General features: G+C 32.2%; 2 protein-coding genes across 2 annotated transcripts in view; one reads left to right on the top strand and one right to left on the bottom strand.

Moving 5' to 3' along the window:
- Positions 1–18328, bottom strand: part of LOC147078297 (acyl-CoA Delta-9 desaturase-like) — an 88468-nt gene that overhangs the window by 35942 nt on the left and 34198 nt on the right. The gene's annotated exons all lie outside the window — the stretch shown is intronic.
- Positions 10421–18328, top strand: part of LOC147078296 (acyl-CoA Delta-9 desaturase-like) — a 63936-nt gene continuing 56028 nt past the window's right edge. Inside the window, exon 1 of the mRNA XM_085958352.1 lies at positions 10421–10821. The gene's annotated coding sequence lies outside the window, so the exon portion shown is untranslated. The remainder of the gene's footprint in view (positions 10822–18328) is intronic.

Genomic DNA, 18328 nt, shown 5'->3' with positions numbered 1-18328 from the left:
AGAGCTTGACTAAAAGCTAACAGCTCAATTATTCCGACAATAATATGCAACCATCTTTGAATATTTTAAATTAAGGTAATCATTTTTTTATTTTTATTATTTTTTATTTATTAAGGAAACAAACAGTTACATAATACATTTTATTACCTACATACAATCATAATACTCTTTTTTATTCAAGGATTACATATGTTTCTTAGAATGTTCCAAACGAGTACGTAAGAAGCAAAAAGGCTTCTGTCCATTTTTTTAAATGTTCAAATTAGACAATCTATAATATTATAATACTAAAAAAAATGTCAGATGGCAGTGCCACCTGTTAGCATTATTGGATGTGGCTTGGTTCTGCAACGGGCGGACGTGCTCAACGTGGGTCAAAATGGAGCTTTTATTCTATTTTCAAAGCATGATCCTGGACATTCCTTAAACGTTGTAGATAATCTATTTATATAATTGCGAAGCCTTATTATCCTTTATATTTATTTTAATCATTTAATGACTGCATAAATTATTTTTATTACATAAAATAGTATTCTTTTAAACCTCTCGCTCTAATGTTTTAGAATATAGTCATATTTCAGTACATAAATGTGCAGTGGTGTTAAGATTTTTTACATTTATTAATTTTTAAACGCATTTATAAAACTATCAGTATAATTTATGTCGACATTATTATAGTAAAATATTTACGATAAAAAATTATATTGATAATCTCTGTGATCTCAAATTTGACAAGAATTAGGAATTTTATTATTCAAAAAATGGGCAAGATTAACTCATTTGAAGATAATTCTAAATATACTATTTATAAGCTACGAGTATGTCTTTGGCCATTCAATTGTGATAAACATCCTACGAATAATGATTGCTTTATAATAATTATTGACCTAAGAACAAGGTAGTATTTTTTTGAAATACGCCATTTCTTTTGGCATTTCCCAGTGGTTAAGCTACAACATACGGCCGTACCCATAAATTGACAAACTATAACTGAAGTAGGGAGTTAGAACATGTTAACGCGCGTGTTTGAACATGTACCTAACCGAAAAAAAATCTTTTTTTTAAACATTGGCTGTCAAACTATTATGAGAGTATCCTATCATTTTTTTTTATCACGGGCCACGATCCAACCAAAATTAACGATTCCTTTATTTGTGTCAGTCGATTTTTCAAATTCAGAATTTGCCTTTACGTGTACATTTTCTATCACATTATTCCTTTTAATACGTCTTCTATAGGTCTAATTCTCTCATGATTGATGATAATCATGTAAATTGTTCACATCTTAAATTTCATATTTTGACAAATAATTGAGTAGGTTAGAATATAAATGAAATGCACAACTAACAGTTACTCTTTAAAATATTCAAATATAATAATATATTATGAAACTTATAATTTATAATATACATACGTAATTAAAAACCCTTTAAAAATATTTATTAGTTTTATCCGCAAATCTCAATATATCAATGTGTAAGTCATGGATAGAGCGCTTTTACTTTTGACCTACTCACATTATGTATTATGATATGATTATGATCATCATCCTATTACAATCCACTGCTAGATAAAGACCTCATCAAGCGATCTTCACTATTTTCGGTTCTTTGTTCTTCGCTACCACGTGATTCTGCTGAAACTTAATAATTATTATTTTGTTAATCCAGACTTTGGTTCCAGAGTACTTTGGAGTAGCTGCGTCTCGTCTTATATCCCCTGGGTACTAGTGGCTTATCGCATTCACCCACCATCAATCCTAAGTATCAAATTATGAATATTCTATGATTATTCTTGATTGATTCTTATATCTTACGTGATGTATATAAATAATATGTGAATTTAAAAATGGATGTAAAACATATCCTATGTAGTTTGAAAAAATATTATTGTACCTATCTGAAATTAGTATTAATTATTATTATTGAATATATTTTAGATGGACACGCAGCTTAAGAGCGTACATAAGTGAAACAGCAAATAATTTTTATTTGTATGTGGAACGAAATTGCGGCCGCGTTGTCATTCGGAGAGCGATAGTGGTGGCGTCTGCACGTCGATTCGTTTTGTCATGGCGTCGGATGAAAATATTCGTAAATCGTGTAAAGATGACTAAAAAACTTTACGTATGTACTTAAAAAAGAAAATATGTCAATGAATATACTATTATTATTACGAATATAATAATAAACGTAACATAAAAAGGACGCATGTTGAACTCTTATGACAAATTATATTTCGTTCGTCTTGCATCATTTAAACGCGCGACCCGCAATCCGCGCATCGTCTAGTCACGATCATTTTAGACCATGCCTCAGCTGAGGTATAGCCTTAAGTGTCGACCTATCGCATCGTGGGTCCCAGGTTCGAATCCTAGGTCTGACAAGTACACATATTTTTTTTCAATTTGTGTACGAGTCAGAGTATGGACCTAATAGGTTGAGCAAGTGGTTGACATCCATTTCTCGTAAAAACAAAATCTGTTAATACAAACCTCCACTCTGTGGAGGCCCATATTATGATCTTATTAGGATCGGACATGGTTGGATGGATGATATTTTAGTAGGACTGTAGGTACCACATAGTGTTGTGTAAATATTCTATGATAAATTAAAATAAAACGCAATTTTATCGTACGATTTCCACTTCTATTAAATATTACTACGAATTAACTCGATAAAATTGCGTTTTATATTAAAATTAATAACACAATGCACTACAACCACGAATTGACAGTTAACACAATAAAAGAAATTAAGCATTTTATAGTAAAAAGTAAATACTTTTTCTAAACAACTTATATTATAAATACGTGTCTATTAGATTGAATTGATTTAAATATAAAATGTGTTTACTGTCCTATGTTGATTCTGTCAGAGTAGTTTTGATGGACAACATGGGCGTAAATGAGATATCAATCAATTCGATATAATTAATTAAAATTACATTTATTATTATTTATTAAGAATCGGCCTATAGTGCCGGGGGTCTCAGGTTTGAATCCTGGGTCTGGCAAGTACACACATTATTTTTCAATTTATGTATGGGTCAGAGTATGGACCTAATAGGTTGAGCAAGTGGCTGACATCCATTTCTCGTGAAAACAAAATCTGTTAATGCAAACCTCCACTCTGTGGCTGCCCATATGATCCTATTAGGATCGGACATGGTCAGAATGAAAAACATGAAAATGAATTTCAATACATGTAAGTACTGAGAATTTTCATTTTAAATAATCAATACGTAGATGAAAACATTAAAGATTTTTTTTAAAAAAAGAACCAATTTTTTCTACATTGAAGTTAATGGCAATACTAAACTACACCCGCCCCGTACTACAATACCCGGTATTAATGAAATGTGAAGCATACTTTTTTTATGACTGGGAATATCTCAGGAGAAGTTACCCAAGACTGAGATCACCATGCACTCAAATGTGCATTGACTTGACTTTTGATAGAGGCAAAAGTAGCAACAATACCTAATACAAAACTGCCGAACAGTCTAAGTGAAGAGATATTCATGTTGGCAATATGACGGCACACATTTTCTAAATGTAAAAAAATGATTCCGATGAGCTCAACAGTAGGTTGAACCATCTTGAGAAGTTCTTCCCTTTCCGTACACATTTTAGTATTTTACGAATATTTGAAATTCGTTATACTTAGTAGACTCTGATAGGCAAACGATGTAGCAAGAATGGACAGTACCCAACTGCCGAGGAGTATCCTGGATACCAGATCGAATGGTCAGAGGTCGACTGGCTCAGGCTCCGGTGTTTGGATGGGGTCAACAAGGATGCTAGAGTGACCGATGCAGACACCAGGAGGACTGGGTTAGTGTCCGGTATAGGGAGAGATGGATGAAGTTCTTGGATGAGGCTAGGACTCGCCCTGGGTTGCTTGGCCACTAATTTAGAGATCGATTATGAGCAGGTATTAATAAGGGCAATAGTTAAAGTTTGTTGCAATTAAGCATGGCAGTCGTAGCATAGTGGTAATGCGCAGGGCGCGAAACCCGAGACGTAGGCTCGATTCCTGCCGGATGTCTTACTTTTTTCAAAAAGATTTTTTCTATTGGCTATATTTTCTCATGAGTGTCTTTAGAATTATGTATAATTAGAATAGTACATTCTTAAATCTCGTGAATTATTCGTTGAATAAAAGAAATAGTTAATTAAATGTTCACTGTTTCTTCCAGCATTTCACAAATTTATTGTCAGACTTTTCCACCATTTTTATGTAGAGTAGATAAATATGGCACCCACAATTTATTTATTTATTTTATTTATTAAGGAAACGAAAAGGAAAGGAAAAAAATTAAGGAATGGTTACATTTTGATTACAAAAATTTAAAATATAATAATGAAAAGTTATTGCAACCAGCAAAGTTTCCATGTATATATTATAATATAGTTAAGCCTAACAAGATAGAGAGTAATAATAACATAAATATAAAGAAATTACATAAGAAAATTACATGAAAAAAATGAGGAAGAATAATAAATAATTAAATTATATACAAAAAAAATAACAATAACAAGGAATCATTTTATGTGATTACAAGAAACGACTGTAGATGGTAGTGTTATAAGACGATAATTTTTAGTGGTAGTCATATTTTGAACCTGACAAAAAATGAATATAAGTAACACAGCTATTTCATTTTTGTGGGTTGGACAAGTCTGGTTCTGATCCACACATTAATAATTATTAATCTTTTCTGTGGGGCCTATACTCTGGATCAAACATAATATGTACATACTTTTCTTGCCAGAAGTGTGATTGACTCTACTCCCACGTAGTGTTCCCTCTAACTTTTCTATTGTGTGTGCGGATCATCAACGCATCTGAGCAGCGGCGTAACTAGGGTTGGTGTCACCCGGTGCGGTAAATTTACACCCCCCCCCCCCATAAACACATACACAATTTTTCATTAAAACACTTTCATTAAATACTTTGGACGCTGAAGACGCACCTGGCGCGTAAAGACCAGGCGGCCGATCGACGTAATTAACGTGCATTTTAAAGGTGGTAATTAAAAATAATTATCTAGTCAGCAGCGAATGAGTTAAGGTATTTATTAATTTCAGTGATTTTATATAATAACTAGCTGACCCGGCGAACTTTGTACCGCCTCAGAAATCAATAATCTTGTGTTAACTTATTAGCTGAATTAAATTCAGTTTTTTATTATGTTAAAATGAATACTCAAAATGAATAAGTTCAATAAATGTGCAAAAATAAAATTAAAATGAAAAGCATTTTAATTACATTGAACTGTACACACTGTACACCCACGATGGCCGCGTGGATCAAGCGCCGGTCTATAGTGTCGAGGCTCCCAGGTTCGAATCCTGGGTCTGGCAAGTTCAAAAGAAAAAAAAAGAATGTAATTCACGTGGCAGGAAGGCATTTGCTTTATTGAAGCGAATCGAAATGATTCGCGTAGCATTGTTGCACTGCTTTCTGTTAAACTATTTGCTGGATGGGTTGCACTTGGGTTGATTCCCTTCATTGAAGCACCTTGTGATATACGACATCTTTTGTTTTGTTGTCAGGTACGAAAACGAATAAAGCAGATGGTTTGCCGACACATGACCATGCTACGTATAACCTTCAGTTGTAAATTGTGAGGTGGCAAACCAGGCAGATCCAATGAATTTAAAAATTCAGTTGGATAGTTGGTTGATTCGTCTTCGTTTGTTACACAGTCGATAGATTTGAAGGAATGCAGTGGACCAACGATTTGATTTTGAATTGTGAAGTATAAGTGATCCACATCTTTGTTCTTTGCCGCAAGACTGCTCGTTCACTCAACCAATTGTGATTTTTGTGGTTAACAATGATGTTCGGTAACACTTTTTTGATGAGTTCGTCCTTAGTTGAGACGAAATTGCAAAAATTCAGCGGAAACGAAATCAATCCGTTCGATTCATCGGCCGTTATCGATAGTTAGCAATTGCTTGGAGAAATTTTCGGCAGATGGATTGTTTAGCAATGCAACTCACATGTTTGTCGTCAGCTGAAGTTTCTTCACATAGCGCCACAGCGTCGATGATTTGAGGCAAGCATTTATTTCATCGGCAGCGGCCGATCTTGGAATGACTGGTAGTGTTTGGCGAAAATCGCCAGATAGTAGAATCATTACGCTTTCAAAACTTCTTGAGTCATTACGCAGATCTTTCATAGTTCGATTGAATGCTTTCAATGCGCGTTTGTGCGCCGTTGTGCATTCATCCCAGGTGATGATTTTACTTGCTAACAAAACTTTAGCCATTACTGAGTGTTTTGCAATGTTGCATGTCGGTTTGTCAGTCGTTTGTAGTTTTAAGGGCAATTTCAACTTTGAATGAGGCGTTCGGCATCCTTCTAGCAACGTGGCCACTATCCCAGAAGAAGCAACTGCTACAGCATTTTCGGATCTCGCACGAACAGTAGCCAAAATCAATGACATGAGGAATGTCTTTCCAGTTCCACCGGGCGCGTCGAGGAAAAATAAGCCACCATTTCCATCATACATTGCCTTCATTAATGTATCGTACACTTCTTTCTGTTGGGTGTTCAACAGTGGTACATTCGTTCGAACTGATTGGTTCAATGCATCTCGATCATATTCACGTTCACGTTCCAATTCTCGATTTAAAGCGTCGTTCATTCCACGATGTGGCGTTGGCATTCCTAACTTGACTAAAAAACTGCCGCACATGAGGTAACACATGTATTTGATCTTTAAAAGCAAAGCCTGGTTATGTATCTCCTCATTCACCTTGAGATCGGGATTCCCTGAACTGACACGAATTCGATGTAAAATGTCTTCTGACATGTCATCCTTGTACTTGTTATATAGTTCAGGTGGATTCGATGGGAAGCATGTCGAAATAATGATAGCAAATAATGTGCGTATCTGATTTGGAGATGTAAAAACAATTGCTTCAGCGATTGTCATATCCCAATGAGTATCGTTTTCAAGCAAATTGAGCTGTTGACATGAAGCACGAAATGTTGGGCACAGTACACACATTGACAGTAAATTACGACTATCATTCTTTCTTTTGTTTGTTTGTTTATTGTTTATTGTTTCTGTCATGTATCAGAGATGGCGTTGTATACGGATAAAATTTTTTTGTGATTTTCGAATGCGCGGTTCATTGATCAAAATGTCAAAATGTATGAGAAAATGAATTTTCTTCATAATTTATTTTTTCCGTGATTTATCCAATGTTTTAATAGTTATTCTGCTGTTCGGGGCGGAGACAAATCCAACAAATCAAAGATTATAAAAATCGGTCCAGCCGTTCTTGAGTTATAAATGGTGTAACTAACCCGACTTTGTTTTATATATATAGATAATAACACCTAACAACGATAATTTTTCAAGTAAATAAAAAAAAATATTAAAATAAGTAAATAATAAAAAGGATATAGTGATCCCGCTTGACGTAAATTTTCACTTGCGTGCTCGCGTTAGTCGCAATTGACCTTCGCCTTCCAAGAAATGAGTCAAAGAATTATGCATGTGATGGTTTCGTGCATTCGAGCAAAACTAAAATCTGGCAAAGGAAACTTTCTTTTAGAATATTTTTGTGTGAGGACTGTGCGGGGGACGAAAACATGTGTGTGGACACATTTTGGTAGGTGAGAGCGCGCACACCTTACAGGAAACATTGCTCCCACGCCTTAAGAGCCTTTTAGTCGGGTCTAGGATGATTTGGCGCCGAAACAACTGGACGCCACGCAATTCAAAATGAAATAGACGTTAGGTACTTATAGGTACTTTTAAAAGATATATTTAATAATATTATTTATATTTAAATTATTATACTATGATTTAATAGTTGGTGAGAATTTAAATATGCACACGTAAATAATGATTTAATCGTGCATATGTTTAAGTTCCATCGAAAAAAGAGTTTTTTATTTTATATATAGCCTTAGGTATGGTAATTCTCAATCAGCAATAAAAAAACATAATGTTAAGAGTAAAATGAATTAAAACTACTAAGTTGTAGATAGAAACTGATTAAAATTCCTCGTCTACGTTCTGTATACGTGTCCACGAGAGTGCGGCGTCCAATTGTTCTGGCGTCCAGTTTTCCCATTCCCCTTTAGTCTGCCAATTATAACATAGTGGGACACCAACTTATTAGGAGAAAGCTGTCGAGGTAGTTAACAACAAAATCGAAAAAAAATATTACCTACAGAGTATAATAAATCTTTCGAAAAATCGTCTTATAAATTGCACTAAAATAGTATTAAAAAATTGTCAATATTCTTAGGACAATTTGGGAGGTTTAGAAAGAAAAAATAAATCCTTTTCTCTTTTTTATAACCATAATAATTAATATCACGAACTGTCATTCTGACCGGAGTAATATTAAGTAATATTGTAAATGTGCCATTAAATTAATTAATTAAATATAATATTTGAAAAGATGTGATCGCTTGTGCTCTTGTGGATTATTAATCGGGATATGAACAGATCCGCACGTAGCCGACAATTTTTGCCTACTGCAATGATAATTCACCAAAAGTCACGTGTTTCTTTTCAGCGCACCATCATTTTGACAAACGACAAATGGTGAGCGTAGACTCAAAAATTTCAAACGGTTAATTGAGTGTAGTATTTTTTTGTTTATAATTACTAATTATCTATTATTATATTTTGACAATTTATTATACGCTTATCGAGTGTATTATTATTGATAAGGTAGGTGATTTTTTTACAAACAATTCAACTATTCATATTTTTTTTGTTACATATTTTTTTATTGACTTAATATGTAGGTGATAAAGTTTTTACCTCCTTTATTATATTGATTTGTTATATAAGTTAGAGTTAATTATTGAATTCTTTGTCAGTACATATTTGCCTTTTGGTGAGTGTACATAGTGCCTGAAGATACCGAGCGGCGAAACCCGGAAATAGTACAAAACTTAAATCCATTAGAATTTAAATTCAAATTCCACCAAGTACCTTCAGTCGATAGTAATAATATTATACATATTATCTTATTGTATATCAATTCAATTATTACCTATTTGCCATATGATCTGGTCTTTATGGTGTCCAACAGAGGACTGTTTGTTAATTTTGGATTAGCTTTGTTGTGTATTACTTATAATTTCTATTCTTGTTAGTTCTCCGTACTCCTCTCTCCCATGGGCATATTTTATAAAATAAATCAATTTAAACCCAGTCAAAGGAGACTTGAGTGCGTGGTGACCCCAGTCTTGGGTAACTGCTTCTGAGCCATTTCAAGGTGTCGTAAAAACCTGCTGATGCTTCATATCAAACGTAAGGCCTCGTGATTAAGACCGAGTGTGGTGCGGGGTGGATTGGTTTGGTAGATACATGTTTGTGTTGTCGTATAGATATTTTTATTATTAGTTTATTTAGTAATAATTTATTCATTACAATCCCATTTTAGAAACTGTACAAAATACATTATTTTAAATGCTACAGATTTACAAAATAAAACTCAAACGCAGCGGGTGGGATCGATACATAGATATTTCGATTAGCAAGTGCATACACTGCCTATTATAATATTCCGGGCATCGAGAGAATATTTTGTTTTTATCTTTATGATTTTATTTCAAGTTTAATGATGATAACATCTCACATATCAATAATATTATCACTTAACAACAAACACAAATTATATATTTTATGTTTTAAAAAACCATTATTATAGACGCAAACCAAGTCAGTTTTCTTGTATTTGAAAGGATTATTAGTATGTACTAATATTTTAAAGCAAATAGTATTTTATTTTATTACGCAATTAAAAAACCATTTTATTATTTTTCAAAAGACTTAAATCCGATATAATTTTAATTTTCCATTATGATATTTATTATGTAGAGCAACTTTGAAATTCCACCTGTTAATACTAACATGAACTAATATTTGAAATGGATTGCGTCTACAATAATAGTTTTCTTCTATGTACAGATAAAATAATGCTCGTCTCCTGATGCCCGGAATGGCGTAATCGGCAGTTTGTGCACAATTTCTAATCGAAAGATCTAAGGATCGATTCCAAATGCTATCTACGATTTTCATTTTTTTGTTGAGTAAATCATGACGGGCTTTTGTTACAGATCAGCGGGATTTACCCACTCTTCTGGGACTTATCATATAACGGACACAAAAAAGTATTCATTTAAAAAATATATAAACTCAGGATAGTGGAGTTTGTCCAAACTGATTAGAACATGATCCTATTACACAGTTTTCTGTGAATAAATGTATTACAATTTAAACATGTTACTGGACTGTTAAAATGGTTTTTATTATCATTCAAACAATGTGTGATTGAAAAGTTAGCAGCATCGCTCATCTCTCTCGAGTAGCGGCGTACAATTTACAAAAATTATCATTTGCATATAAGCTTGCCGCTGTATAACGAACTGTCAGTCTTGCCTACTCTCACAACAATGCGAGTAGAAACTGTCGACAACAGTCCGTGAAGAGGACCTATTAGATTCGATTAGCCAGTTTAATTCGCGTATGTTCGTACGGCATCATTTCACATTGTCAAGAAATCCATCCCATTGTGCAGCATGAAATTGGTGTGAACGAACAGAGCAGTGTCAAGTATTATTAAGTCATACGTCAATTTGCGCGGACATGAGTATGCAATTTTCCCTTTTTAAATAATATAAACGTTCGATTTTTGAAATTATTTTTTAAACACATGCGTACATTTTTAATTAAAAATAACGTTCTATTTTCAAAAAAAGTTTTTGAATACAAAACTGGTGTCCTGAGTGGATTGGTGTTTTTATTCACATAAAGGATAACGAATTAAACTTGGTAAGTACTTTCTGCCTTCTATATCTCTATGAAAACAAAAAAATGTTTATAACAGACATTATTATATTAAAATATTTATATGATTATAATAAATTTCGGTATATTACTATGACATATTCATTATTATAATTAAAATGAATGTATCTCCATGGCGTATTTATTTAATGCTAACAACGCGTTTGTGTGTAGATAATATTATTTAATAAATCAAAAATATATTTATTATATTTTTTAAATTCTTCCCATGAGGGAGATTAATTATCGTGTTCAACCAAATTGCTTCGGATATTGAAATATACCACTTCCATGAAGATGAGTTTACGTTGATTGTTTTAAAAAATCTGAAATAGGGTCTACTTAGCTCATTTGCAGAACTTTTATGTACTTTTTTATGATTTTAATATAAATAATACTGTTATATTATATTTCTTATTTTTTTTAACATGCACTATTTTCAACGTAATTAAAATTTTTAAAGGTATTTGTTGTATTGTTAAGTAACGGAAATAATTTAAGTTTAAATGATAATGCAGAATATAATATAACACAGAAATTGCCAAAATCTACTCTAATTAGTTGCTATTGTAATTAAAATGCTAGTAGTTTCAGTTTTAATTGCATTGAACATTGTTTAATCATATTTTTGTTGAAGGTAGAATCGGTGATTATTTAAATGTGTGAAGGTATATATATATTTTTAATATTTTTGGCATTGAAGTCAAGAAATAATAATGCATTGAATGATTTGTTAATTCAATGCTAAAAATAGTTTTTTTTATTAATTATTTTAAGATAAACATACTCATTAAATAATTCTTATGTTGACCTACAAAATTTAAAAAAAAGTGTTTTTTTTTCATAAATAATTCATTCATAAAAGTACTCAACCATGACAGAGACAAAGATCTACGTAGTGTGTTTAATAGTGAAGTTGATGAAAAACTAATTTTATAATATACCGTAAAATTAATCCTGATTTTTAATTACATTAAATAACAATGCACAATATACATGTAGATGTATCAATCCAAGCGTATAGTACTATTATATTTTTTATTTTAATAAGTAAATTTTCTTTACGTATAGAATTGCCGGTTCAAGATTACCACTAAAAAAGTATACATACATTACATACATACATTATATTATATTATTTAACTGCTTAAAAACATCAGATTTATGCAGTGCAATGGTATGTATATAAAAGTGCAGGTTAATTTCTGTTTAAATGTTGACCAACAGATCCAAATCCGTTAAAAGTAATTTACAACAACTGAGAGATTTTAATTTTATTATTCTAACCGTTTTTTGTTAATCCGATTTTTATTGAAAACATGAAATATTATCTAAGTATATTTTTTTGTGAAACAAAGAAACGTTATAATGATTAGATTGTCAGAATGTATATAAGAATTATTATAAAATACAGCTGAGTTGGCCATCACGCAAATTGATATTAAATGAAGGATAATTTGAACTTGTGTAGAAAAATACTTAATGAGTTTTTGTTTTAAAAAAATATCTGAAAATTAATTGTTTAAAAGAATATTTATAACATAATGATTTAGATAATATTTGGATTTATTTACTATGAATTTTAGTTTAGTTATCAAAAATACAATAATTAAAGCAATGAGAATTCACTAAAATAATGATTTTTAAACGTAGTCATTGTATTATTAAATTTATTTTATGTTGACACCTATTTTGGGATATAGATATATTCAATGTCAGAACGATATTGCTGAAGATGATCTTGGATCGTTGAGGATGAGGTTATAGCCCGAAACACTGCTATAGATAATGTCATTATCAATAATAATATAATAAGTGTACAAATCCATCATAAGAAATATAAATTGTGAATTTTGCAAAAGTTTATGTAAAAATTGAAAAATTGGGAATTTGGCAAAGAGCCGCACACCAATACCCAAAGAGAGCCGTGAGCCACGATTTGCCGACCCCTGCCCTATGTAGTAGGGTAAAGTAGTCATCTTTCGTTTTCGTCTTCTAACTAAACGAATGTTGGCTATCATTCTGTTGATCGCTTTCTTGTTCATTGCTGCTCTGATAATAAATATTCAAGTGAATTTATTCAACTTGGAACCGATTAATTCTCCTAATTTCTTTCTTTACATAATAAGAGGATCAATAGCATATCGACAATTAGTAGTAATTCGACAAGTTTAGTGCCTGTCATAGGTACTAAGTTTATAGGGGATTGTTCATATATTATTATAATATGTTGTCACGCTCTAAAGGGGGAGAGAGTTTGATGTAATCTAATGATTTGTGACGAAGTGTATGGGGGGAGGGGGTATATATTGTATAAAATTTCTCGCCATAAAACCAGTGAAATATAGTTTAATATTTTCTGAGAATAAAATATTCCATGAGAACATTATATTGAATTCGATCGTCTTCAAAAATTTGATTTTTAGCGAATGAGTCAGTTAAAAAATATGACATAATTTGGAAAAAAGAGGGCAACAGATTTTGCGACAAAGAGTGGTTAAAAAATATCTAAAATTGTGTAGGTATAGGCACGAATGGTGCGAATATTTAAATACATAGGTAAGTATATCTAGCTATTCCAGATAATTCGTATCCACATTGTGGTAAATCTGTCTCGTATATTCACTTATTGTTGGTCCTGAGAAAAATAAATCCTTTTAAATCTATTCTTTGCACGTAAATAATTAATAGTTCCTGAAGTCTACGTTAAAAGCCTTATTCCCACGGCAGATTATACCTGTTCCACTGAGAAGGTGTGAGTTATTTTGCAAACAATACAGGTAACTATTTTGTCGTAGTTTAAAAGATGTAATATTTTTTTTAATCTATCGAGCGAATAATGCCTTCAAATGTATATAGGTACTTCCCTAAATACGTCATATATAGGTAGCTCTCGTGGCGCAGTGCGTACGGCGCTGGCCTTTCATCCGAGAGCTCTGGATTCAATCCCGGCGAGTACACAATAATATATTTATGTGTTTGTGATTGCCTCACTTCTATTATTAAATACACTACATACTGTTAAACTACATTACTGTCATTGAGCATCTAGGCCTGTTGTAGTGTTAACAAGAATATAATATATATATATATATGTATATTTTATTTTGTTGTATAATATTATGAATACTGTATCTTCAGTGAAAAGGAGATGCATGCTGGGCATATTGGTAAAGATTAAATGAAGGTCAATAGCACCATAATTACGTAGCTACCAATTTTGTTTCTAGACATATTTATTTAATATGTGCCTTTCAAGGTATAATCCCACTGTATTCAGCGGCGATTTTCTTTGACGCAGATAATGCAACCGATTAATCAGAATAATTAAAAAGGGGCTTTGAAACAGTTCAAACCAGTCAAATAATTATTAAATTATACAAAATGAATATTACTTACACAATATTAGCCAAAGCATAACTAAACCACTACAACTAACATCAAATAGCCTTAAAACATAACCATTCAAATAATATATATATACGTACAATAAATTGCATGATGATATTCCAGGAAAGAGATAAATAATTGATATTTTCATTGGGTACGTTGGTTGTTGTAATAGTAATGTATCTTTTTTCCCCGACCATGTCCGATCCTAATAAGATCAGAGTGGAGGTTTGTATTAATACATTTTGTATATTTTAACGAGAAATGGATGTCAGCCACTTGCTCAGCCTATTAGGTCCATACTCTGACTCATACACACATTGAAAAACAATATGTGTACTTATCAGATACAGGATGTACCTATTATTATAGTGGGGGGCTCAAATTCAGTCAGTGCTTAGGGATTCCAATTAACCCACAACTGACTGTATTAGATATTAGTATAGATGCGATTTCTTACTGTGAAAGTCAATGACGTATTAAATAGACAACTCACTTCATACCCGGCGCGCACGAGAAATTGTGCATGAAAGTCATTCACAGATGTATAGGTAGATGTCACGTGACCATATGACGTATCCGTTTCCATTATGCGATACAAGCTTCGAGAATTTATAGTAATATAACCTTTATTGTAATAGCGTATTAGTGTCATGACTCATTGCGTTAGAAACAGATTCTCGGTTACTTACGACTTCTCGGAGATTAGACGCAAGTGAACCCAGCGAATCACAGGCGACTGACTGTCCAATGGTTCCTGTCATTCAATTGCATTGAATAAACATTCATCAATATCTTAAAATGGCATTTTATAAATAATAAATAATACTAACACATGAAAAGTGATATCCCATCTTTCTTGGAGTGTTTAGTAGATTTTTTTTACAATTTTTAACTAGGCATATTGGCATTTTGTAACACAATAATAACGGTGAAGTCGAAACCTGACAGTCAGAAATTTTGTATGGGCAGACCCAGCGGTGTCGCCAGACCGCTTGCAAGCAGAATGTTCATTTGAGCGTAGGATACCGATATTAAAATATGAATTTCGCCATCCGGCAGACCCGACACAAAGTGAGTGTCATTTTATTTTCTAGATGCTTCGTCCATATTAATGTCATTGGTGAAAGTAGTCAGCGCTAGTGTGCTAGGTCGCTATCTTGTACTGCGCCTGTTGTTTCGATTTGTCTCACCTGCTAAAATTATCGAAGATTAAGATAATGCGGTGCTTTTTATGGTAGGTATATTAAATTTCGGTTAACTTTTCTGCAAGCCCCCTTATAACTGTCATATTGGCATAATAGGTAGCAAAAAGCCAGCGTCAGCAATTTGTTTAGTAAGATTAATTATATCGATTGCAGCTCATTGAAAGAGTAATTTATTGTAAAGTGCATAGAAACTGCTATACTTTCTTAATTAGCTTAGGGGCATATGCATAGTAATAGGTAATTTTGTAAATAAGTGTTCTTTTTGTGTTAAGTACTTGGAATGGGAACGCGTCTAAGTATCATTAAATAGTTTTCCCATTTCATACTTTATGTATAAACCCACGTATTTATAATATATTATAGTATTTATATATTATACGTATAACTAAGCATAAGGGCTTTAGTTATTATAATGGTCATATTCTTATTACTGTCGACATGATTACTATTATTTATAAGGGTTACTATAATAGCTAAACAACATAAACACGGACCTGCGCAGAAGCACACTTACTTTCGTGCGCATAGAGTAGGTGTGTAAACGCTGCGTCTGTATATGCTTAGTCTGTTTTACACGATACAATAGTATATTATGTATTTACAGTTTTACAATGAAGTCTCGAAATGATCAGTAATCTACCAGCGACCAAAGTGCAGGTATGGCTGTCAACTGCAAGATTATAATAGGCACAGAACAGATAATAAATATAATTCCGATAGGCTATATTCAAAATGCTACATTTTTGAATGTGTGAGTGTCCTATGAAAATGAAACACGCATTATGCACGTGCAATAGTGTGTGTAATACACCAATATTAAATGAGCTTCAATGCATAAACCGAGAGCAGTTGTCAGTATTCGACGTATGAGTATTCTTGAGACATGTTTAAGTTTATCCCGGATTCTTGTTTACTCGAGATCGGTTGCCTGCTACTCTTTACCCGTTAGGTATTTCAGTTCCCATTATTTTTTTGAGTTCCCTGATAATAGGGTTTCTGGACTCTTATTTATTCGTGTACTAAATTTGAAGTTATTGCTGTATGCTGGGACAAATATTCATTGGCATGTTTTTTTTAGTGCACGCATAGAGTTTTTAATTAATATTTTTAAAGGACGACTGGCAAAAAGGGAGAGTCTTGCTATTTGATCCACAAGAGAAAATAGTCCCAGATTATTGTAGTAATACGATCTAATTTCAAAGTGATTTCAAATATAAAATAGCAATACTTAAACATTATTATGACATAATAGGGATAATAAATTGAAGATAATCGTTTTTATTCATATAATGTTTCGACTGAAAAAAAATGATGTAGGTATTATCTGCTACGGCTTATAAAAAAAACCTCTTAAGATAAGATTAATATAATATTAACAAAAAAAAAACTTGCATTTAAAGTATTGTTGAAAGAATAATTTTATCTTGTTTCATTAATAATTATATTATATTTTGTTGTTATGTAATGTAGTGTCTCGAAACATTGTGATTTTTTTTTATTTCATTCAAGTTTCCTCTCAATATTATAATGTTGGTAAAAAATAATGATATGACCATAAATTGAAAGCGTACGTAATCAATTTATTTAGGTAGATGTGTACTATATCTAAATAAATAATATAATACGGAGTATATCCATTCTATGATATTAATTGCACCACAATACTAGTACAATATTACTAATAAAAAAACTATGAATACCCACGTCTCGATCAAAAAAGCCTATAAACAATTTTTTGTTAGTTGATTATTTTGTTAAGTGTGTTATTAGATACCCATTTTATTATTGAAATTTGTCAACATGTTATTGATTATGATAATTTATGAATCATCATTCTGTAATATAATTGAATAATATGGTAATATAATCAAAATTAAGTTAGGTATTGGTTTTTTTACAATGGAAACTGAAGAAAATTAATAGTACCCATCGACGCACGGGAGCCGAGCAAAGTTCGTGGATATACCTACATAATAATATTTCTATCGGAATATGGATATAATATAATATATTTTTTTACCTGTATATAATAACGAATAAGCTGTAGTTTCAAAGGTTTAGTTAGTCTTTAAAAAACTTAGATATTTTATTAACTTTAGATGATTTCAAAATTTCTATATACAAAACAAATATAATCGTGCTTATAAAGATACAAGTATTCAATACTTATATAGTATATTATGTGCCTAGATCACTATAGATCGGCAAGCGGACGGAATACAATATCATCATCATCTAGAGTCGCGGTCGACCCACTGCTGGATGGAGGCTTACCGCAGCTTCCTCCATTCATGACGGTCCCTAGTTTTTCGTTACTACATACACACAGAACAGATAATAAATAGAATATCGATAGGCTATATTCAAGACGCCACATGTTGATGCAGTATTTTGAATGTGTGAGTGTCCTACGAAAAATGAAGCACGCATTATGCACGTGCAATAGTGTGTGTAATACACCAACATTAAATGAGCGTAAATGCATAAACCGAGAGCAGTTTTCAGTATTCGAGGTAAAACGTATTCTTGACATGTGTGTAAGTTTAGCCCGGATTCTTCCTTATTTGCAGTCGGTTACCTGCTTCGCCTTACCCGTACGTACACCTACCGAACTTTATGTGTTCGTCTATCCAGCGGGTTAAAGGGCAATACTGTGAACGTCTAGTGCTTCTTGTTTACCATATATTATAATAATAATAATAATATTTACATATTTTTTTAGTATTACATTGTTCGGGTATAGTATGATAATTACCTTTTCAATAATTTAAAAACCTCGATTTTTCCATAACATATAACCTTTTTTTATGTTAGTATGTATGTCAAATCGATCATTGATGCTGTCAAAATACAATACCATAGCTCGAATTGATATAATAAATAAAACTAATATC

Source organism: Rhyacophila brunnea, unplaced genomic scaffold, assembly GCF_057557595.1.
Source record: "Rhyacophila brunnea isolate RB1 unplaced genomic scaffold, BYU_Rbru_1.0 scaffold_11, whole genome shotgun sequence".
In the NCBI taxonomy this organism is placed as follows: Eukaryota; Metazoa; Arthropoda; class Insecta; order Trichoptera; family Rhyacophilidae; genus Rhyacophila; species Rhyacophila brunnea.
This window is presented reverse-complemented; position numbering and strand designations above follow the sequence as displayed.